Below are 24,018 nucleotides of genomic sequence, written 5' to 3'. Positions count from 1 at the left end.
TTTGTTAGCATTCAGTTTACTCCTTCCAAATACAATCATTTTTTTTGATGCTAAGAAACTGCCTGTTTTTCCTTCAGTTTTTTTGAAAGTTAGAATTTGTTTATCCTCTTATACAGCAGGTAATTTCCCTCAGAATGCTTGAAATAGCAACTCATATCAAGGTACTTAATCTAGTTGAGTTTCAGAAACAACTATGCCCAGGCTTGGTGGCTTTAAATGGTGGTTCTACATCGGAGACAAACGCATTTGCAATCAGTTTAGAGGTGACTTCCATATCTCCTGTACTCAAACACTTTGACTTGAAAAATAGTAAATGGTAATAAATGGCCTGAATGGTTAAGGCTGCGATGGCATGGCTGATGGTAAATGGTGAGCTGTCTAAATCCCAGAGGGAAACTTGAAACACCTGCCAAAACAATTTTTCGTAATGTGTATAGCATGAGGGGTTCTGAAATCAGGAAATGATGTCCCCGAACTACTTGTGATGATTTTACAGTAAAGTAAACATTTATTAAAAGAATAAAGGGGAAAAACACAATTGCACTTAAACACAAGAATGTTTACTGTTTACACAGTAAACAGTACTTTAAAACTGTTCCACAAGATCTTAACTCAATTACCCTCAGAGCTAACATTCCCCTTTTCTGTTCAGCAATATCCTTATAAATTTAAAAATCTATAGAATTCCATTAATTTTCACCACACACTGCCTTTTTTCCTTGGGGTGTCCTCTTAGGCTGACAGCAACTGTGTGTTCACACTGTCTTCCTGGAGTTCTGCCCAACTATCCTACTGTCTTCTGGAGATATAACCAGCTAACCTGCTGACTTCTGGGAGCTCTGACCAGCTACACCCACCTAGGCATCATTCTTTAAATGCATTTTTTCCCTTTGACCTCTTTTTGGTCTCAACCAGCCTCTTTAGAAATGCTTTCTTCCGAGAATTGATTTGACCCTTCTTTACTTAATAGCTCTTCGGTTTAAAAGAAAGAAAACTTAACCTATTTTTACCTTATTTACTTATACATTTTTACCACCTGCACACATCCCCCTTTGAACCAAAACAACTCAATTCAAAGCCACTCCTATTATTGTTTTATGTAAAGCTCTGACTGAAGTTCCTCTTGGTTCACGAACATGTCAAAACCAGTTCTTACTGTTGGTTTTAGACTCTTGCAGTCACTCTGGCTCTTACTCCAAATACGATATTTACAGACCCCGAACAACTTGTCTTCCAGTACCTAAGAAATATGACTGGGCTGATTAACAGAAGGGAAATACTCCAACTTCTTGTTTTATTGACAAGGCCAAGGCACTGAAAGACAAAGCCTTTATGCTGTGCTTTAATTCACAAAACTGCCAGGTTCACTTGGAGCTGCAGCCCATCATTGCCTGTTTGAGTAAAACACAAACAATCCATTCTGGCTCTGTCCAAGAGATGGATGAGTAAGTATGTCCAATCAAATCAGTGAACTTAAAATCTAAGAGATAAAAGCAAAGAACCGCGGATGCTGGAAATCCAAAACAAAAACAGAAACAGAAATACCTGGAAAAACTCAGCAGGTCTGGCAGCATCGGTGGAGAGGGGCACAGTTAACGTTTCGAGTCCTCATGACCCTTCAACAGAACTAAGTAAAATTAGGAAAGGGGTGAAATATATCAACTGTGCCCCTCTCCGCCGATGCTGCCAGACCTGCTGAGTTTTTCCAGGTATTTCTGTTTCTGTTAACTTAAAATCTAATATTGCCCAATATATGTTGAGGTCATGTGATGAATTTTTAAAAAGGAGTGGCTGTCAGCAGAAAGAGTTTACTCTGCTGCTTGTTTGGGGGTGGAAAGGGGAGAGGGAGAAGAAAACCTACATACAACTGTGTCACTTTGCATCAGTTAAAAAAGAACTTTGCCAATCAAAACAAAAAACAAACTCGATTTCAAACTCTGCTCTTTTTTAAAACTCTTTTGCTATATTTTCCTCAACTTTGCCCAAATTTTAGATTAAATTCCAATTATTTCCGAACATTTTAGCGTTTTGTAAGACATTTCTCACCCAAGATTTTCGAGTTCCAATGTTTGCTACTTAACCAAATTTGAAATATGTGGTCAGTAAAGCGTGTCTTAAATTTGGATTTTAGCAGTTCTTCTTTAACCCTGGTACAAATGTTTTGAGAAGTTCAACTTGGATTGATGCCAACTATCTCCAAGGCTTCAAGCTTATCTTGAGAAAAAACTGTGGAGCCCTTTCCACAGATGTTTATGAAGAACAACCTGCTTTAATTAACAATGACTTGACTCAAATGCAAGGTGTACTCCCAGCTGGGTAAAGGTACTCTTTCATAGGGTCAGGGCATGGATTTTGGATAATGACAGTACAGGCAGATCCCTCTGCGAATACATTTGGGATTTCGGTGGATGCTAGCTAGGACCTTGTGAGTATCCCGGTCCATCTCTTGCTTTAATTCTAGGGAGCATGCCGCTAGGATGATCTGTTTAAAATCATCGCTTTTCTAACTCTGGGTGTGAGGTCTTAAACATTTCCCAGTTTGGCATGAAGAGAAGGAGGTCAGAGCTCATGTCCGGCGAGACACCATCGCTCATGAGAGGCTGTCTTGCTTCTGCTGTCCTGCCCTGTAGCTCTTCCACTGGGTGAGGTACCTCCCTCATGATCTGTTTGCATGTTTGGGAACTCCCCCCTGGTTCCCCCTCTAAATCTGGAAAGAAGATTTCTGTGATCTTTCCTGTTTTACCCATTTGACGTCCCTCAGTCTCTTCAGCTAAGTGGGGCGTCTCCCTCACTGCCCCACTGTCTGCTTTGGAAAATCCCTGGCCCCTGTTTAACTCTGAAAAGAAAGACTCAGGTGTCTTTCCCTGAGCCACTCCAACCCTCATGTGTTCCAGAGTTTGGTCTAGATTTTTATCTTGTATAACACACTCTATCGTATGTCTCCTGTCCCCGGCATCACTGACTGAACAGGTCAACTCTTTTTGTACCTTATTGACACATTCCGTTAACTCTTTTTTATTCAGCTATGAGGTAAACACAAACGCACTATAGACCAACTTATTCTGGACTTCTTTCAACTTAAAGGCCACAATTTTTCGGTTGGCGTAAAGTGCATGAAATGATGCGCGATGATGTCAAGCGTGCGTCCCGACATCACCGTGCTGTCTTGTGATGTTTTGTTCAGTAGACGCGCTGGAGTCAGCTGCGCGCCCACCGACGTTTAAAAGGCCCATTAAGGCCATTAAGGAAGCGATTAAGGGCAACGTTACGCTGCCTGTCCAGCCTTACGGTGGGCGGGGCAGGCGAAAGCGCCAAGCGGCCTTGACAATTTTTTTAGGAAACCTCATCCACGGGCGGGATGAGGTTTCCTGAAGCTTTTACGAATTCAATAAAAAATTTCTCTGAAATGTAAAAACATGTTTCATCCCGCGCAACACAGTCACGCGAGGGGACGTGTTTAATTAAATTTTAATACCATTTATTTACTTATTTCCTGAAGCAGCTCAGGTAAATTGAAGCGTGCATGCGCGACATAGCGCTGGCCCCGACTATCCCTCCTCCCCCACCGCCCGCACAGGTGGCGCTACCCACTCGCGTCTCACACTGGACAGGCCTTAGTCGGCCCGCCTGCGTAAAATGGCGGCGCCGAGCCGATTGCGAGTGGCGGTCCGCTGTCTCCGAACCCGCCCGACGCAGGAAACATTCAGGTCGGTCTGTCCTTTCTGAACTTTTTAAAAAGCCGATGAAAAATACACTTGGGGCAGAGTTACTGTCTCGTTGGGCAGGCGTGTGCCCGATCTGATCGAGAGTTAAATAATGCACTATGTTTAGGTCAGCGAGCGCCTGTGGGAGTTGGCAGCGCGCCCGCCGACAATTAACAGGCCTATTAAGGCCATTGAAGTAATGATTAAATGTAATATTTTTGCTGCTCGAACCTCATCCGGGATGATTCCGACAGGAATCAAAAATAAAATAAAAATGTTTAAATTTCATTTATAACATCCCAATAAAGCAAGAAATTGGAATATTTATAACACCTCCCTGCTCATGTGACAGATTCACATCAGGGGGGCATGTTTTTCAATTCTTTGTTTATGTTTTTAAAATCCTTCAGCTCCCCGAGGCAGCTCTGTGCCCTCAGAGAGCTTCCAGTGCCCGCTCCTGCACACGCGCGCTAACCTCCACACCCACCACCCCCCCAACGCCTGGCAATGCTCAACCTTGCAGTGCGCGATTCACGCCAGCTGCCTGTTAGTTGGCCAGCCAGTGTGAAATCGCAATCGAGGCCCGATTGCGGGCAGCGGTCAGCGTCACGACCGCTCCCGGGTTGGCCCGCCCAAAGAGGTAAAATTCCTGGCCTTGTAATCTCCGTTTTACCCCTCCCGGTATAGCTCTCACTCCAGGCATGTCTGTTTTCTCAGGCAAACTCTTCATCATTCATTCCTCAGCATTTGCCAATCCCATTGTGACTCCTGGCTTCACTCAGTAACTACTCCACGCATTTATACTACAGCCTAACGCTGCTGCTTCTCAAATTCCAAGCCGGTGATAACTCGATTATTGTGGATCCCACTCCTGACACCAATCTGTTACATTTTGGGTTCGGGGGTCACAGCTAGCTAAGGACCGTAGTCGACTATTCATAAGGAATTATAAGATTGTTTATTAAGAAGCAACAGTTCAAATATGATGCATTAATTAATTAGAAAAAGTTTATGACCCATAACAGTTCAGAGTGGTTTACTGATCCCAGAGGATGAACAGACGGTTGGCACAGGGTGTGTTGATCTCAGTAGCTTGTGATAGCAGCATTCTGCTCTCTAGTTGAAGTGCTGCATTTGGTATCCTATGTTTTATTAATAGGGGCATTGAGCACAAGAGTCAGGAGGTCATGTTAAACTTGAATAAGACACTGGTTAGGCCTCATCTGGAATACTGCGTCCAGTTCTGGGCATCATACTTGAGGAAGGATTTGAAGGCACTGGAGAGAGTACAGAGGAGATTCACAAGAAGTATCCCTGGGATGAAGAACTGTAGCTATGAAGATAGACTGGAGAGGTTGGGACTGTTTTCTTTGGAGATTAGGAGGCTGAGAGGAGACTTGATAGAGATGTTCAAGATCCTGAAAGGTATGGACAGGGTAAATAGTGCGAAACTGTTCCCATTCAAGAAAACATCAAGAACTAGGGGGCACGTATTCATAATAGTGGGCAAAAGGAGTAGAAGTGATGTGAGGAAAAGATTTTTCACCGAGAGGGTGGTTGGAGTCTGGAACGAACTTCCTGAGAGGGTGGTGGAGGTAGGTTCGATCGAGGTATTCAAAGGAGAATTGGATTGCTCTCTGAAAAGAGAGAATGTGCAACGTTACAGAGATAAGGCAGGGGAGTGGGACTAGGTAGAATGCTTGTTCAGCAAACCAGTGCAGACTCAATGGGCCGAATGGCCTTCATATGCACTGTAAAGATTCTGTGATTCTGTATCATGGAACTATTTTCTCAGTCTTCCTCCTCCTCCTCTGGTGCACCTTCCAACTGAAGAAGGCAGTTGCTTGCTGAGCACTGTTGCCTCACCAGGCCCACTACCTGATAATCACTGCCCCTTGTCACCAGGCATGTCTTGATATACCCTTTCTCTGAGGGGTTGGTAGCTTACCCAGTGTCAATCACTTGTCCAAATCCTTCTGACCAATGGATACAGGACAGCTACCCACGACCTCAGGCTGGTCATCTTCCCCCTGTTTGTCACCCTGCTCAAGGTCAGCTAAGGGTCATTTCCTGGCCCTTTCTCAGCACTTAGAACCATAGAACCATAGAACACTACAGCCCAGAAAACAGGCTATTCAGCCCTTCTAGTCTGTGCTGAAATATTATTCCGCTAGTCCCATTGACCTGCACCTAGTCCATAACCCTCCAGACCTCTCCCATCCATGTATCTATCCAATTTATTCTTAAAACTTAAGAGTGAGCCCGCATTTACCACATCAGATGGCAGCTCGTTCCACACTCTCACCATTCTCTGAGTGAAGAAGTTCCCCCTAATGTTCCCCCTAAATCTTTCCCCTTTCACCCTAAAGCCATGTCCTCTCGTGTTTATCTCTCCTAATCTAATTGGAAAGAGCCTTGCATAGAAAAGGTTGTATAAAAGACACCATTCCACCAACTTAGGAATGTCAACACAGAAGCCTGATCCAAGTGACCCTGATATTTCCAGGGACAGTTTAGAATTGTTGCCAGTTAGGAATTGCCTTTCAGGAGAGAGAAAATCAATGTTGTGTTAGCTAAGCTTATTAAAGGCCCTAATTTCCTAAAGGAAATTTCCTACTTACCCCAGGATTCCTAGCCTCTGACCTGCTCTTGTAGCCACAGTATTTATATGGCTAGTCCAGTTTCAGTTTCTGGTCAATGGTAACCCCTAGGATGTTGATAGTAAGGGATTCAGTGATGGTAATGCCACTGAATGTCAAGGGTTGATGGTTAGATTCTCTCTTGTTGGAGATGGTCATTGCCTGGCGCTGGTGTGGCACGAATATTACTTGTCACTTATCAGCCCGAATCTGAATGTTGTCCAAGTCTTGCTGCATGTAGGCTCAGACTACTTCAGTATCTGGGGAGCTGCGAATGGTGCTCAACGTTGTGCAATCATCAGCAAATATCCCGACTTCTGACCTAGTGATGAAGCAAAGGTCATTGATGGAGCCACTGAAGATGGTTGGACCGAGGGCACTACCCTGAGGAACTCCTGCAGTGATGTCCCGGGACTGAGGTGATTGACCTCCAACAACCACAACCATCTTCCTTTGTGCTGGGGATGACTCACCAGCAAAGAATCTTCCCCCTGATTACCATTGACTCCAGTTTTGCTAGGGCTCCTTGATGCCACACTCTGTCAAATGCGGCCTTGATGTCAAGGGCTGTCACTCTCACCTCATCCCTTGAGTTCAGCTCTTTTGTCCATGTTTGGGCCAAGGCTGTAATGAAATCAGAAGTTGAGTGGTCCTGGCGGGACCCAAACTGAGCATCAGTTATTGCTGAGTAAGTGCTGCTTGATAGCACTGTCGACAACACTTTCCATCACTTTGCTAATTTAAGTGGACCATGAATGAAAAGATAAAAACAAAAAACTGCGGATGCTGGAAATCCAAATAAAAACAGAAAAGAATTGTGAACCCCTAGATGATGTGTAAAATAAAAATTATTACAGGTTGTTAGTGCACAGTGTATCGTTCAATAATCAATCAGTTTTTGCTTATTATCTCAGTGGAGATTCACCATCCCACATTAAAGGGCACCTCAAGGAATTTTGCCCATCTATCAGCACAATTACCTGTAATATAATACACAATGAAACTGTATCATGACAAGATGTCAGTATTCACAAAAAGCCCAGGTATGAGCTTGTGAGCATCACTCTTGATAGTTTTCATTTTTTTTACTTTTGAATCCTGTCAGAAAAATGGACTGAGGTGGTTTTGAAGTCTCCAATTACAGAATGTTATGTTCCTTCAATCGGATCATTTGTCTCAGCAAACACAGTCTCACGCTTAACTACTGATGAGTGAGTTGATAACTAAACGAAGAGACCATTGTAAAATGAAGCACATGCTGTTTACTCTCATGTGCAATGGAACACTAATACATGTTACTTACAAAACCCATTCTAAACTACTGATTAACACTGTAGCCCGCGCTACACAGCAATTGGGTAATACAGTCACACGGTCAATCTGCTCACCGTCACTTAAAGGCATATTGCAAATCAGATTACTACACAGAAGCTCTGTGTTTCCCCCACACAAACTTCCTCAGCTTTGAGGCTGGGAGAAGCAAGCACGAGGGACTAACATTTCTGCCATGCCATTGGGGTTCCATCTCTCTGGACAACTCAGAGGTTTGACATGGAAAATGGTGCAACCTGTGGCACATTTTGATATTTTATTGATGGATCTCTTCATTTTAAATCCCCTAGACATTGAGATGTTATCAAAGCTTCACAATTCTATTCATGTACAGTCCACTTAGCTCAGTTATTGGACTTTCAGAGATCGACATGGGCATTACCTCAAATCATAAGAAATACCGATTCTGCTAACTTGAGTCCCTATTGCTCTCCCTCTTCATTCGTCTCTCTGTCGGTTGCTCTTCCCTTGGGCTGCTAACAGGATTGCTCCTGAGCCTTTACCACCTGCCATTACCTGAACAACAAAGATATCAGTCAACCCAAAACAAAATCATGGAAGTGTAAGGAAAATGCTCTAGATACTCAGCAGGTAAGACAGCACCTGTGGAGAGAATCAGAGTTAGCAAACTGTATTTGGCAGAGGTGCCGAGGTCTCACCTGCCAGCGGAAGAGTCAGTGAGACTCCATGCCGCCTCTTTTAGGGAAGGACCACTCAGGCACTTGACAGGGTGGTGGTGGGCCTTCCCCAGGACCAAGGACCCTGGGGATGGAAGTCACACCCACCATGAGCTGTGGGGAAAATCAGAGGCCAGCAGTTCTTCTGAAGCAGTGGCTGCTGCCTGCGCACCACCCACCCGAGGCCTAGGATTGTGAGTGGATCCAGGTCACAGGTGAGAAATGGCGGGGACGCGGGTCTGGGAGATGAGGTCGCAGGGTGTGAGTCGCAGGGGAAGGGTGGGTAGAAGGATCAGCAGCAAGGGCAAGGGGGGTTGATCAGAGTTGGCACTCCCCCCAGGTGGTTGGGCACCAATCCATCTGCTGCCCTTGGCATTCCACGTGCTTGTGCCTCCTTGCTTAGCCTCCTTGTGGTGCCATTGGTGATGGAGGTGGCATTTGGGCAATGCTGGGGGGGTAGTCAGCCTTGGCTTGTTTGCGTGAGTGCGCGGCAGCTGCGGGGTAAACAAGAACTAGAGTCCTGCAATGTCCCATTCTGGTTGGGGTGGCAGGGATGCGATGGGAATCCAGGTACAGGCTGGACTATTCAATGCTCCTCTCTCCTTTTCAGGAGAAGACTGCGGACAATTCCACCAAACAGATATGGACTGGTGGAGGCCCGGTTGGCCATTTTGACTCCTTTTGAACAGTAGGCCCTGGATCTGGAGAGGCACCGAGCACCCAGGTCCACCAGTGGCGGTGAGGCTGGGGTGCCAGGGGAAGGTATGTTTGGCGAGCAGTGAGGTCATCATGTGTGTCCCAGCAGCCATGGGACTGCTGAATGTTGCAACATGGGTTGGCCATTGATTATGGAAGGATGAGCGCATAATGACCGGGAGATTGGCATGCAAATTGACATTGTCTCCACTTTAACAAATCAAATGTCCTTGTTCTTCCTTTCAGCATCACCAGAGCAGGGCTGGGAGGAGGAGGCAGAGGACCCACTTCTCACCCCTGAGGGCACAGAGGAGCTCGACTCACCAGCACCACACCATCTCTGCCAGGCAGGCACCAGGCACTAGCACCTTGGTGGGAATTAGATCTTCGGCTAGTGTCCCGGGGCATGGTGGTGAGGACACTTCACACTCACTTGAGGTGTGGGCAGAGACAGAGAGCGCCCAGGGTGCCGGCAGTCGGAGGGCTGCTGGGGACCAGGCACCTACTCGGTTGGTGGCTGATGATGTGCCTCTGGAGTCGTCCATGAGACAGCAAACACTGGAAGTGCAGCAGGGTGCGTGGGAGGATCTGGAGGAGATACATAAGGCAATGTGTGGCATGGTGCCCGCACTGGAGGAGACCACGCGCAGCATCACTGATGCAATGATCCTCATGGCCGAGCGCCATGCTTCCTCCATGGGGAGAGTGGCGACTCTCGTGGAGAGGCTCCTCCAGCAGAACAATTAGTACCTCCTGGGGATGGGCTCTGACCAGCAAGTCCTCACAGTGGCATTGGCCCCAGTTTGTCAGTGCCCATGTGAGAGATGGTTTGGGCACCAAGTATCCCAGCTCGGTGCCCATCCATCTACGGTGAGCAGGGAGGTTTGAAGCGACCCTCATGGCGGTGCAGTAGCTGCCTACTCGTCTGTGCGGGCAACTCTCAGGGTGCGCTGGATGAGGGCGGCAGCTCCTCCGCCCCTCTGTCAGTGACCGTTGCATCTGGTGAGGCTGCGGTGACTGGGGAGATTCCAGCTGTGGAACTGTCCGCTCCCTCCCAGGCGGGACCAGCACAGGCTCCATGGGCCAGAGGACGCCCACCAAGGTCATCGAGGCCAACAGGACAGCAGAGTCAGCAGCTGGCTCAGATACCAGTCCCAGTGAGGAAGGAGCACCAAGATGTAGCACCCATAAGCATAAATTTAAGGCACATAAGGCACACCACAGGTTTCTCACTGATGCTTTATGTTGCCCTATATGAGCGCATTTAAGACTTGGTGTGATGTGCAACATCTTTTTATTTTGGTTTCTGAAGTTACTTTTGTAATCTCAATAAATTTTGACATGTAACAATGCCTCAGGGTGATCCCTTACTTCTGCAGGTGGATGGGAACCCATGATGTTATGAGTGAGTCGTTTGACGTTGAGCTTTTTTTGACAAGGGCCTTAGTTAATGTTCCTAACCCAGCAGATTTAGCACTCAGGTATCGAGTATGGAGCCTGCAGCCCAGGCTTGTCCTGGAGGTCCATCTGTGTTGTGCTAGCTGAAGGTTCTTTGGACTAAAGCCTCCCGGGTGTCCCTGCTTCCCTGAAGTATGGCCGGGTCAGCAAATACCTGCGCCCTGGATGCGGGAGAAGTCAACAGTCACTGCGATGCCTCTGGCTTGCTCTTCCTGGCTGGCCTTGTCCCAGCGGTAGTGGATGAAAATCAAAGCATGCCTGAACAGAGCATCTGTAACCTGCTTGACACAAGTGTGGACAGCTGATTGGGAGACTCCGCAAAGGTCACCCATCGACACCTGGAAAAAGCCAAAGGCATAGAAGTCGAGGGCAGCTGTGACTTTTAGTGCCACTGGTCCCACCTGACAGATGGAGGTCACTGTCTCCCTTGAGAGATGGAGCCTCCTTTGGCACTGCACCTCAGACATATTGAGGTAACTGCTTGTCTGCCTGTATACCCTGGCAGCAGGATAGTGGCGCCTTCTGCGGCCCCTTCTGCCTTGGTCTACCTCTTGGCCCTGCGCCCCTTGTGCCTGCGCCTCTCCTCCAAAAGGTGGCTCCCCTGGAGGCTGAATGTGGACTCCTGGCCTCCTCCCCCTTCTGGCCATCCATTCCTCTTCAGAGGAGGTGCCTCCATTGGAGAGTTCAGCTCCCGTCCCCAGGCTAAGAGAAGGGTCCCTGAAACCTGCAGGCCCAAAAATGATCTTTACTGTAGAGCGTTGACCTGAAGGCTGTTAATCCTGTCCAAGCAACTGGTATGTGTTTTGAAGTATTGCTGCTCACGCAGACAAGTAGCAGTAATTTTCACAATTAAATATCTAATGGATACCAATTCCCAACCCTACTCACCCCTCTTATCCTGCCCGTGGACGAGAGTTATACAAATGTCCCCTACCCGCCTGCCCGTTGCGCCCATGCGATGTCCTGAAGATCCCACGGGCCCTGAAAAATTGCAGTCAATTGCTGCCTCAAGGGTCTTAACTGGCTGATTAATTAATGGCGGGCATGCATTGGAGAACATTGCGCGCCCGCCCACCTAAATATCGCAGTGGCGCGCGGTGACATCGGGACGCTTACCTGACATGACCACGCCTAATTTTCCGGTCAGCATGCGGGGCCCGCCCCGGCACAAAATGGGAAAATCATGGCCAATGGAAATTTGCATTCAAAGGGGAAAATAGGTATAAAGGAGTGAAGGCTGTCAGTAAGGGTAGGCAGTCTAAGGTTCTACCAGTATGAAATGCCTTCAGCCTGTACACACCAAACTGCTGCCTTCAGGCACTGCAGTTAAGAGAACTCACTTTGAATTTGACTGCTCAGGGTATCGTTTACTTTGTCTGGGTCTTTTAAAATCTATGTGTCTTACTGTTGCCTTCACAAAGGTGTAACTGGGAAGCAGATTAACTAGGGAGGGTAGGGAGGGTTAGAAGTTATTATAGCAGTAATTTGTAGACTTATGTATGTGCTACAATCTTTTCTTTTATTAATAAATGTTTAATTTAGTTCTATAAAAACCTCTGAAGACTTGGTGGTCTTATTAACACTGAATTCAAAGCCTGCATCTCGAAACATACAAATTGAAAATTAGTTGTGACAGTTGTTTTAAGTTTCCCGCTGGGATTTGAACAGCTCAGCATTTACCATCTGCTGTATCGGAATACAAGGGCTGGCATGAAAGGAGAACTATATTTTCTAAGGCCAACAAAAACAAAAAAAAAATCAAAGACCAGTTCCAACCACACTGCCCTATCCATTGAATGTTAAAGTGGAATAAAAAATTTCTTCATAACGATTCAAAAAAATGTAAACAGGAAACTGTGAGCTCTGTTGTGCAATCACCTTGGATGTTTTCCAGGCCGTGTTGCACATGGGCTTCAATATCTGAGAAATGGTGAAGCTACTGAACACTGTGTAATCATTCGTATCCATCTCCGTTTCTGCCCTTATGCTGGAGGGGGTCTCATTTGATGAGGCAGCTGAAATGGTTGCACCTGGGACACTACCCTGAGGGACTCCTGCAATGACCTCCAGAGGTTGAAAGGATTGGCCTCCAACCATCTTCCTTTGTGTTAGATATGACTCTAGCCAGTTGAGAGGTTTCTCCCGATTCCCATTGACTTCAAATTTACTCAGGGTCCTTGATGACAGACCTGGTCAAATGCCTTCTTGACATAAAGACAGTTAAGCTCAGCTGACCTCTGGAATTCAGTACTTTTATCCATGCCTAGGTCAAAGCTGTAATAAGGTCTGGAACCAAATGGTCCCAGCAGACCGAAACTGATCATTGGTGAGCAGCATATTAATGTGTATGTGCTGCTTGACAGCACGGTCAGTGACATCTTCCATCACTTTGCTGATGATCAAATGTCGGCTGCAGCACCCAGTGACCCAATAATTTTATGACTCTGAGTTTCTCTGTGAGGAGAGTGTGAGAGGAGGACCCTGGGGCAGGCAGTCAGCAGCACCTAGAGGAGAGTGTGAGAGGAGGACCCTGGGGCAGGCAGTCAGCAGCACCTAGAGGAGAGTGTGAGAGGAGGACCCTGGGACAGTCAGCAGCACCGAGAGGAGAGTGTGAGAGGAGGACCCTGGGACAGTCAGCAGCACCTAGAGGAGAGTGTGAGAGGAGGACCCTGGGACAGTCAGTCAGCAGCACCTAGAGGAGAGAGTGAGAGGAGGACCCTGGGACAGTCAGCAGCACCGAGAGGAGAGTGTGAGAGGAGGACACTGGGACAGTCAGCAGCACCTAGAGGAGAGTGTGAGAGGAGGACACTGGGACAGTCAGCAGCACCTAGAGGGGAGTGTGAGAGGAGGACCCTGGGACAGTCAGCAGCACCTAGAGGAGAGTGTGAGAGGAGGACCCTGGGACAGACAGTCAGCAGCACCGAGAGGAGAGTGTGGGAGGAGGACCCTGGGACAGACAGTCAGCATTTCAGCCACTTTTCGGCCTTGGTAAAGTGTGAGAGTGATGGTTCCTCTGTAGAGGCCAACCAGAGTAAAGGCCATGGCACTGTGGGTGGTCCAGCTGCTCAGGGCAGGAGGAAGAAATGTGAAAGGGCAATAGTGGTAGGGGATTCATTAGTGAGGGGAGTAGACAGGCACTTCTGCGGCTGTAGATGTGACTCCAGGATGCAGCCAGAGGCCGTGGTCCATGTTGGGGCCAATGACAGAGGAAGAAAGAGAAATGAGGTCCTGCAAATAGACTTTGGGGAGTTAGGTAGGAAATTGAAAAGCAGGACTTCAAAGGTAATAATCTCCAGATTACTTCTGGTGCCACACAGTAGTGAGATTAGGAACAGAAGGATAGAGCAGATGAATGTGAGGCTGGAGGGATGGTGCAGCAAGAAGGGCTTTAGGTTCCTGGGGCATTGGGATTGTTTCTGGGGGAGGTGGGACCTGTACAAGTTAGATGGGTTACAATTGAACAGGACCAACACCCTCGTGGGGAGGTTTGCTAATCCTGTTGGGGGGTGGTTTAAACTAAATTGGGAGGGGAATGGGATCCTGAAAAGTAGTTCAGAGGGGAGAGAATCTGAGGTGGAATTAGAAGTTAAAACGTTAGTAAGTGAGTCTGGAAGGCAGAGGAAACATAGGCTCGATAAGAAAGAAGTGAGTTTAACAAGGCTAAATGGAATATAGTTTAGTGCGAGGATACTGAGGAATAAGACAGGCGAGCTGAGGGCACATGTAGGCACATGGGGGTGTGATATCATAGCCATGACTGAGACTTGGCTAAAAGAAGGGCAGGATTGGCAGCTCAACATTCCTGGTTATAGGGTATTGAGATGAGATAGAGAAGGGGATGGAAGAGGAGGGGGGGGGTTGCAATATTGATCAAGGAATCAATTCTAGCAGTGAGGAGGGACGATATCTTGGAAGGATCATCAAATGAGGCCAAATGGGTAGAAGTAAAAAACACAAAAGGGGTAAACGCGCTGCTGGGTGTGTACTATAGGCCCCCAAATAGTCAGGGAGAGATAGAGGATCAAATATGTAATCAAATTTCATAGAAGTGTAAGAATAATAGGGAAGTAATAGTCAGGGATTTTAACAACCCAAATATTAACTGAGATAGTTTAGTGTGCAAGGTAGGGAGGGAGCAAAATTTTAAGTTGCATCCAGGAGAACTTTTTTAGCCAGTACATAGAAAGCCCAACAAGGGAGGGGACAGTCCTGGACCTAATATTCAGAAATGAGCCCGGGCAGGCGGAAGGCATGTTAGTAGGGGAGCATTTTGGAGATAGTGACCATAACTCAGTTAGATTTAGGATAGTTATGGAAAAAGTTAAGGTTGGGCTGGGAATAAAAGTTCTAAACTGGGGAAGGTTAATTTTACTAAGATGAAATGCGGTTTGGCCCAAGTGGACTGGCAACAGTTACTTGCAGATAAAACTATATCAGAACAGTGGAGGCATTCAAAGAGGAAATAGCAAGAGTACAGGGCAAATATGTTCCCGTAAAGACAAAGTGGGGGGCCAAGTCTGGAGAACCCTGGATGTCAAGGGACATAAATGTTAGGATTAAGGAAATAAGAGAACATTATGGCAGATACCAAGGGCTCAATATGGCAGAGTCCTTAGAGGAGTATAAAAAAGTGCAGGGGGGAACTTAAAAAAGAAATTAGGAAAGGTAAGAGAGTGTATGAGAAAGCACTGGTGGGTAGAATAAAGGAAAAGTCACAGGCTTTTGAGGGAGGCAAGGGAAAAGATATCAGGGGTCCTGGCAGTAATTTTCAAATTCTCTCTGGCCACAGGTAAGGTGCCAGAGGACAGGAGGACTTCTAATGATGTCCCATTAGTAAAAAAGGGAGGAAAGGATAGACCAGGAAATTACAGGCCAGTCAGTCTAAGCTTGGTGGTGGGGAAGTTACCAGAAAGAATTCCAAGGGGCAGAATGTATCTGCACTTAGAGAGGCACAGATTAATCAGGGATGGTCAGCATGGATTTGTTAAGGGAAGGTCATGTTTGACAAATTTGACTGAATTTTTTGAGGAGGTAACCAGGAGTGTTGATGAGGGTAATGCACTTGATGCAGTCTACATGGACTTTAGCAAGGCTTTTGATAAGTCCCACACGGCAGACTGGTCAAGAAAGTAAGAGCCCATGGGATCCAAGGCAAAGTGGCACGTTGGATCCAAAACTGGCTGAGAGGCAGGAAGCAGAGACTGATGATAGAGGGATGTTTCTGGGACTGGAAGTTTGTTTCCAGTGGGGTTCCACAGGGCTCAGTGCTGGGGCCCTTGCTGTTTGTGCTGTACATAAATGAGTTGGACTTAAATGTAGGGGGTATGATCAAGAAGATCGCAGATGACACAAAAATTGGTAGGGGGCCAAATAGTTAGGAGGATAGCTGTAAACTGCAGGAGGATATCAATGCGCTGGTCAGGTGGGCAGAGCAGCGGCAAATGGAATTCAGCCTGGAAAAGTGTGAGGTAATGCACATGGGGAGGGCTAACAAGGCAAGGGAATACACTATGAATGGTAGGATCCTGGAAAGTACTGAAGATCAGAGGGACCTTGGTGTGCTTATCTGCAGATCCCTGAAGTTAGCAAGGCAGGTAGATAAGTTGGTTAAGAAGGCATGTGGGATACTTGCCTTTTTTAGCTGAGGCATAGAATACAAGAGCAGGGAGGTTATGCTAGAACCATATAAAACGCTGGTTAGGCCATAACTGGGGTACTGCATGCAGTTCTGGAATCAGCATTATAGGAAGGATGTGATTGCGCTGGAGAGGGGGCAGAGGAGATTTACCAGGATGCTGCCTGGGCTGGAGGGTCTGAGCTGTGAGGAAAGATTGGATAGGCTGGGGTTGTTTTCCTTGGAACAACAAAGGTTGAGAGGGGACCTGATGGAGATGTATAAGACGGTGAGGGACATAGACAGGATGGATAGGAAGGGACTTTTTCCTTTAGTGGAGGGGTCAATAACCAGGGGGCATAAATTTAAGGTAAATGATAGAAGGATAAGAGGGGAGTTGAGGAAAAACCTTTTCACACAGAGGGTGGTGGGAGCCTGGAACTCACTGTCTGAAAGGGTGGTTGTGTCAGAAACTTTCGTAACATTTAAGCAATATTTATATATTCACCTGCGTTGCTTTAGCCTCCAGGTCTATGGGCCAAGCGCTGGAAAATGGGATTAGTGTAGTCAGGTCTTTGTTGACTGGCACGGACAAGATGGACCGAATGGCCTCCTTCTATTCTGCGGACATGTGAGACTATTTAATTTGAAAACTAACTTCTTTCTCAATTGAAGTTGGTCAGAAATAATTTCAAGGTTGCCAAAATCATCAGCAGCCTAATTTGTATCCATTACGAAACTGGAATTGACAAATATCGCTCCTTTCAAGGCATATTGCTACATCTAATGAAATTTTTGGGTGCCACATAGTCAACTATTACTAAGATGTTGTAAGAAATAGAAACAGTGGTGTCAGGTTGTGGTCAGATTAAACTGTTTTTTACGTTGTGCTACTGCTCTGCGTAGTCTGAAGAATATTAACATTGAACAGAACCAGGCAAGACAAGAGTAAACGACAAGTGTCTGCTACCAATCCTTACTTGCAAAATGAAAACCATTCTCTTCATGTTTGCTGCGGCCCTGATCCCCTACTGCTGTGGCAAGTATTGAAGTGTGCTGTCAATTGATTGGAGTACAATTTGTTGCTCTGATGATTGAGTGTTAGCCTAAATGATCATTATTCAACTGTATTCATCCTTCGACTCCTTTGGTTTCCATTCAGGAGAACGGTGTGGAAATTCCACCTCCAGCAGGATTGCACTAAATGCTACAGTTACGGAAGTGAACAAACATTCCACAATTAATCATCTCTTGGCTGTGACAAGCTGTAAAGTACTAAATGTAAGTGCCACAAAATTCAACTGATTCATTTTTGTCTTCTGCCAAGCAAGGTATCGTCGCGGTTACGTTACTAGACGAGCAATCTAGAGACCTGGACTAATGATCTGGCAAATCCCATCATGATGGCCAGGGAACAAATTCAGTTAATCAAATAAATGTGGAGTAAAAGGTGAGTGGGGGGAATAAGTTGAAGCAGTACTACACAAATCACTTTGATTCCCCGGGGACACACAACGCAGCCCACAAACAGCACGTGCAGGTTTATTCAATGATATCAGTGGAGAAACCCACACAGGCTGTACAGATAGCAGCCTGCGGTACTCTCTGCACCCCCCCCCCCCCCCCCCAGGGAGTCGATGTAAATCTGTTTAGTGTTGCTACACAAACGAATGATTCCCTCAAGTATCTGTAATGGTGATAAAAACAAAAAAACTGCGGATGCTGGAAATCCAAAACAAAAACAGAATTACCTGGAAAAACTCAGCAGGTCTGGCAGCATCGGTGGAGAAGAAAAGAGTTGACATTTCAAGTCCTCATGACCCTTCGACAGAACTTGAGTTCGAGTCCAAGAAAGAGTTGAAATATAAGTTGGTTTAAGGTGTGTGTTGGGGGGGTGGTGGAGAGAGAGAGAGAGAGGGAGAGAGAAGTGGAGAGGGATGGTGTGGTTGTAGGGACAAACAAGCAGTGATAGAAGCAGATCATCAAAAGATGTCACCAACAATAGAACAAAAGAACACATAGGTGTTAAAGTTGGTGATATTATCTAAACGAATGTGCTAATTAAGAATGGATGGTAGGGCACTCAAGGTATAGCTCTAGTGGGGGTGGGGAGAACATAAAATATTTTAATATACTTAAAAATAATGGAAATAGGTGGGAAAAGAAAAATCTATATAATTTATTGGAAAAAAACAAAAGGAAGGGGGAAACAGAAAGGGGGTGGGGATGGAGGGGGGAGGTCAAGACCTAAAGTTGTTGAATTCAATATTCAGTCCGGAAGGCTGTAAAGTCCCTAGTCGGAAGATGAGGTGTTGTTCCTCCAGTTTGCGTTGGGCTTCACTGGAACAATGCCGCAAGCCAAGGACAGACATGTGGGCAAGAGAGCAGAGTGCAGTGTTAAAATGGCAAACGACAGGGAGGTTTGGGTCATTCTTGCGGACAGACCGCAGGTGTTCTGCAAAGCGCTCGCCCAGTTTACGTTTGGTCTCTCCAATGTAGAGGAGACCACATTGGGAGCAACGAATGCAGTAGACTAAGTTGGGGGAAATGCAAGTGAAATGCTGCTTCACTTGAAAGGAGTGTTTGGGCCCTTGAACGGTGAGGAGAGAGGAAGTGAAGGGGCAGGTGTTGCATCTTTTGCGTGGGCATGGGGTGGTGCCATAGGAGGGGGTTGAGGAGTAGGGGGTGATGGAGGAGTGGACCAGGGTGTCCCGGAGGGAGCGAGCACTACGGAATTCCGATGGGGGGGTGAAGGGAAGATGTGTTTGATGGTGGCATCATGCTGGAGTTGGTGGAAATGGCGGAGGATGATCCTTTGAATGCGGAGTCTGGTGGGGTGATAAGTGAGGACAAGGGGGACCCTATCATGTTTCTGGGAGGGAGGAGCAGGCGTGAGGGCGGATGTGCGGGAGATGGGCCGGACACGGTTGAGGGCCCTGTCAACGACCGTGCGTGAAAAACCTCGGTTAAGGAAGAAGGAGGACATGTCGGAGGAACTTTTTGAAGGTGGCATCATCAGAACAGATGCGATGGAGGCGAAGGAACTGAGAGAAAGGGATGGAGTCCTTACAGGAAGCGGGGTGTGAGGAGCTGTAGTCGACGTAGCTGTGGGAGTCGGTGGGTTTGTAATGGATATTGGTGGACTGTCTATCACCAGAGATTGAGACACAGAGGTCAAGGAAGGGAAGGGAAGTGTCAGAGATGGACCACGTGAAAATGATGGAGGGGTGGAGATTGAAAGCAAAATTAATAAATTTTTCCAAGTCCTGACGAGAGCATGAAGCAGCACCGAAGTAATCATCGATGTACCGGAGAAAGAGTTGTGGAAGGGGGCCGGAGTAGGACTGGAACAAGGTATGTTCCATATACCACATAAAGAGACAACATAGCTGGGGCCCATGCAGGTACCCATAGCCACACCTTTGATTTGGAGGAAGTGAGAGGAGTTGAAGGAGAAATTGTTCAGTGTGAGAACAAGTTCAGCCAGACGGAGGAGAGTAGTGGTGGATGGGGATTGTTCGGGCCTCTGTTCGAGGAAGAAGCTAAGGGCCCTCAGACCATCCTGGTGGGGGATGGAGGTGTAGAGGGATTGGATGTCCATGGTGAAGAGGAAGCGGTTGGGGCCAGGGAACTGGAAATTGTTGATGTGACGTAAGGTGTCAGAGGAATCACGGATGTAGGTGGGAAGGGACTGGACAAGGGGAGAGAGAAGGGAGTCAAGATAACGAGAAATGAGTTCTGTGGGGCAGGAGCAAGCTGAGATGATCGGTCTACTGGGGCAGTTCTGTTTGTGGATTTTGGGTAAGAGATAGAAGTGGGCCGTCCGAGGTTGGGCGACTATCAGGTTGGAAGCTGTGGGAGGAAGATCCCTAGAGGAGAGGAGGTCAGTGACAGTCCTGGAAACAATGGCTTGATGTTCAGTGGTGGGGTCATGGTCCAGGGAGAGGTAGGAGGAAGTGTCTGCGAGCTGACGCTCAGCCTCCGTGAGTTAGAGGTCAGTGCGCCAGACAACAACAGCACTACCCTTGTCAGCGGGTTTGATGACAATGTCAGGGTTGGACCTGAGAGAATGGAGTGCAGTAAGTTCACAGAGAGACAGGTTAGAATGGGTGAGAGGAGCAGAGAAATTGAGACGACTAATGTTGCGCCGACAGTTCTCAATGAAAAGATCAAAAGAAGGTAAGAATCCAGAGGGAGGGGTCCAGGTGGAGGGAGAATATTGGAGGTGGGTGAAAGGATCCGTTGAATGGGGAGAGGACTCCTGCCCAAAGAAGTGAGCCCAGAGACGAAGACGGCGGAAGAAGAGTTCAGCATCATGCCGAGCCCGAAATTCATTGAGGTGAGGGCGTAAGGGTATGAAACTAAGTCCTTTGCTGAGCACTGAACGTTCAGCATCGGAGAGGGGAAGGTCAGGGGTTATAGTGAATACACGGCTGGGGCTGGGACCATCTTCCAATCCCAGCACCAGCCGTGTATTCACTATACCCCCTGACCTTCCTCTCTCCGATGCTGAACGTTCAGTGCTCAGCAAAGGACTCAGTTTCATACCCTTACGCCCTCACCTCAATGAATTTCGGGCTCGGCATGATGCTGAACTCTTCTTCCGCCGTCTTCGTCTCTGGGCTCACTTCTTTGGGCAGGAGTCCTCTCCCCATTCAACGGATCCTTTCATCCACTTCCAATATTCTCCCTCCACCTGGACCCCTCCCTCTGGATTCTTACCTTCTCTCGATCTTTTCATTGAGAACTGTCGGCGCGACATTAGTCGTCTCAATTTCTCTGCTCCTCTCACCCATTCTAACCTGTCTCTCTGTGAAATTACTGCACTCCATTCTCTCAGGTCCAACCCTGACATTGTCATCAAACCCGCTGACAAGGGTAGTGCTGTTGTTGTCTGGCGCACTGACCTCTACCTCGCGGAGGCTGAGCGTCAACTCGCAGACACTTCCTCCTACCTCTCCCTGGACCATGACCCCACCACTGAACATCAAGCCATTGTTTCCAGGACTGTCACTGACCTCATCTCCTCTAGGGATCTTCCTCCCACAGCTTCCAACCTGATAGTCGCCCAACCTCGGACGGCCCGCTTCTATCTTCTACCCAAAATCCACAAAAAGAACTGCCCCGGTAGACCGATCGTCTCAGCTTGCTCCTGCCCCACAGAACTCATTTCTCATTATCTTGACTCCCTTCTCTCTCCCCTTGTCCAGTCCCTTCCCACCTACATCCGTGATTCCTCTGACACCTTACGTCACATCAACAATTTCCAGTTCCCTGGCCCCAACCGCTTCCTCTTCACCATGGACGTCCAATCTCTCTGCACCTCCATCCCCCACCAGGATGGTCTGAAGGCCCTTAGCTTCTTCCTCGAACAGAGGCCCGAACAATCCCCATCCACCACTACTCTCCTCCGTCTGGCTGAACTTGTTTTCACACTGAACAATTTCTCCTTCAACTCCTCTCACTTCCTCCAAATAAAAGGTGTGGCTATGGGTACCCGCATGGGCCCCAGCTATGTTGTCTCTTTATGTGGTATGTGGAACATACCTTGTTCCAGTCCTACTCCGGCCCCCTTCCACAACTCTCTCTCCGGTGCATCGATGATTACTTCAGTGCTGCTTCATGCTCTCGTCAGGACTTGGAAAAATTTATTAATTTTGCTTTCAATCTCCACCCCTCCATCATTTTCACGTGGTCCATCTCTGACACTTCCCTTCCCTTCCTTGACCTCTGTGTCTCAATCTCTGGTGATAGACAGTCCACCAATATCCATTACAAACCCACCGACTCCCACAGCTACGTCGACTACAGCTCCTCACACCCCGCATCCTGTAAGGACTCCATCCCTTTCTCTCAGTTCCTTCGCCTCCGTCGCATCTGTTCTGATGATGCCCCCTTCAAAAACAGTTCCTCCGACATGTCCTCCTTCTTCCTTAACCGAGGTTTTTCACCCACGGTCGTTGACAGGGCCCTCAACCGTGTCCGGCCCATCTCCCGTGCATCCGCCCTTACGCCTGTACCTCCCTCCCAGAAACATGATAGGGTCCCCCTTGTCCTCACTTATCACCCCACCAGCCTCCGCATTCAAAGGATCATCCTCTGCCATTTCCGCCAACTCCAGCATGATTCCACCACCAAACACATCTTCCCTTCACCCCCCCTATCGGCATTCCGTAGGGATCGCTCCCTCCGGGACACCCTGGTCCACTCCTCCATCAGCCCCTACTCCTCAACCCCCTCCTATGGCACCATCCCATGCCCACGCAAAGGATGCAACACCTGCCCCTTCACTTCCTCTCTCCTCACCGTTCAAGGGCCCAAACACTCCTTTCAAGTGAAGCAGCATTTCACTTGCATTTCCCCCAACTTAGTCTACTGCATTCGTTGCTCCCAATGTGGTCTCCTCTACATTGGAGAGACCAAACGTAAACTGGGCGAGCGCTTTGCAGAACACCTGCGGTCTGTCCGCAAGAATGACCCAAACCTCCCTGTCGTTTGCCATTTTAACACTCCACCCTGCTCTCTGGCCCACATGTCTGTCCTTGGCTTGCTGCATTGTTCCAGTGAAGCCCAACGCAAACTGAAGGAACAATATCTCATCTTCCGACTAGGGACTTTACAGCCTTCCGGACTGAATATTGAATTCAACAACTTTAGGTCTTGACCTCCCTCCCCCATCCCCACCCCCTTTCTGTTTCCCCCTTCCTTTTGTTTTTTTTCCAATAAATTATATAGATTTTTCTTTTCCCACCTATTTCCATTATTTTTATGTATTTTAAAATATTTTATGCTCTCCCCACCCCCACTAGAGCTATACCTTGAGTGCCCCACCATCCATTCTTAATTAGCACATTCGTTTAGATAATATCACCAACTTTAACACCTATGTGTTCTTTTGTTCTATTGTTGGTGACATCTTTTGATGATCTGCTTCTATCACTGCTTGTTTGACCCTACAACCACACCACCCCCCTCCACTTCTCTCTCTCTCTGTCTCTCTCTCCCCCCCAAACACACACCTTAAACCAGCTTATATTTCAACTCTTTCTCGGACTCGAACTCAAGTTCTGTCGAAGGGTCATGAGGACTCGAAACCTCAACTCTTTTCTTCTCCGCCGATGCTGCCAGACCTGCTGAGTTTTTCCAGGTAATTCTGTTTTTGTATCTGTAACGGTGACCAAGAAACAACTAGCTTGTTCCAAAATTCTTCCGGTTAATTATGTCTTTTAGGGAAGGAAACCTGTTGACATTACCCCATCTATCTCTCTATGACTCCAACCTTAAAGCAATGTGGTTGACACTTAACTGCCCTCTGAAATGGCTGAACAATCTATCCCCATTGCTGTCAAAGTACTGTGCAAAACAATAAGAATAAAACTGGGTGGATGGCCTGGCATTGATCTCGACACTGGAAATGACAAAGACACCCAGCTCAGCCCACTGTGCAAAGGACAGTGGACTGGGCGGTCCATGTCCCGGACATCTTCATTGGCAGGACACACCCAACCAGAGGTGACAGCATAGTGCACTCAACAGGGAGTGGTCCTGGATGTCCTCAGCATTTTGACTGTGGACACCATGAAGTCTTTATGATATCAGGTTAAACATTTAACTGTTTACCTCTGACAGCTCTCCCATTACTGGTGAATCAGTCGGTACTGCTTCACGTTGAAAACCACTTGGAGGAGATACTGAGTGTAGCACAGGCACAGGATGTACTCTGGGTAGGGGACCTCAATGTTCATTACCAAGAGTGGCTTGGTAGCACCACTACTGAGTGTGCTGATTGACTCCTGACACAAGCAAAATACTGCAGATGCTGAAAACCTGAAAAAGAAACCAGGCAATATCTGTGGGCATAGAGGGACAGAACTGATGTTTCAGTTCAATGGCCAACA

The sequence above is a fragment of the Carcharodon carcharias genome, chromosome 10, assembly GCF_017639515.1.
Source record: "Carcharodon carcharias isolate sCarCar2 chromosome 10, sCarCar2.pri, whole genome shotgun sequence".
Taxonomy (NCBI): domain Eukaryota; kingdom Metazoa; phylum Chordata; class Chondrichthyes; order Lamniformes; family Lamnidae; genus Carcharodon; species Carcharodon carcharias.
This window is presented reverse-complemented; position numbering follows the sequence as displayed.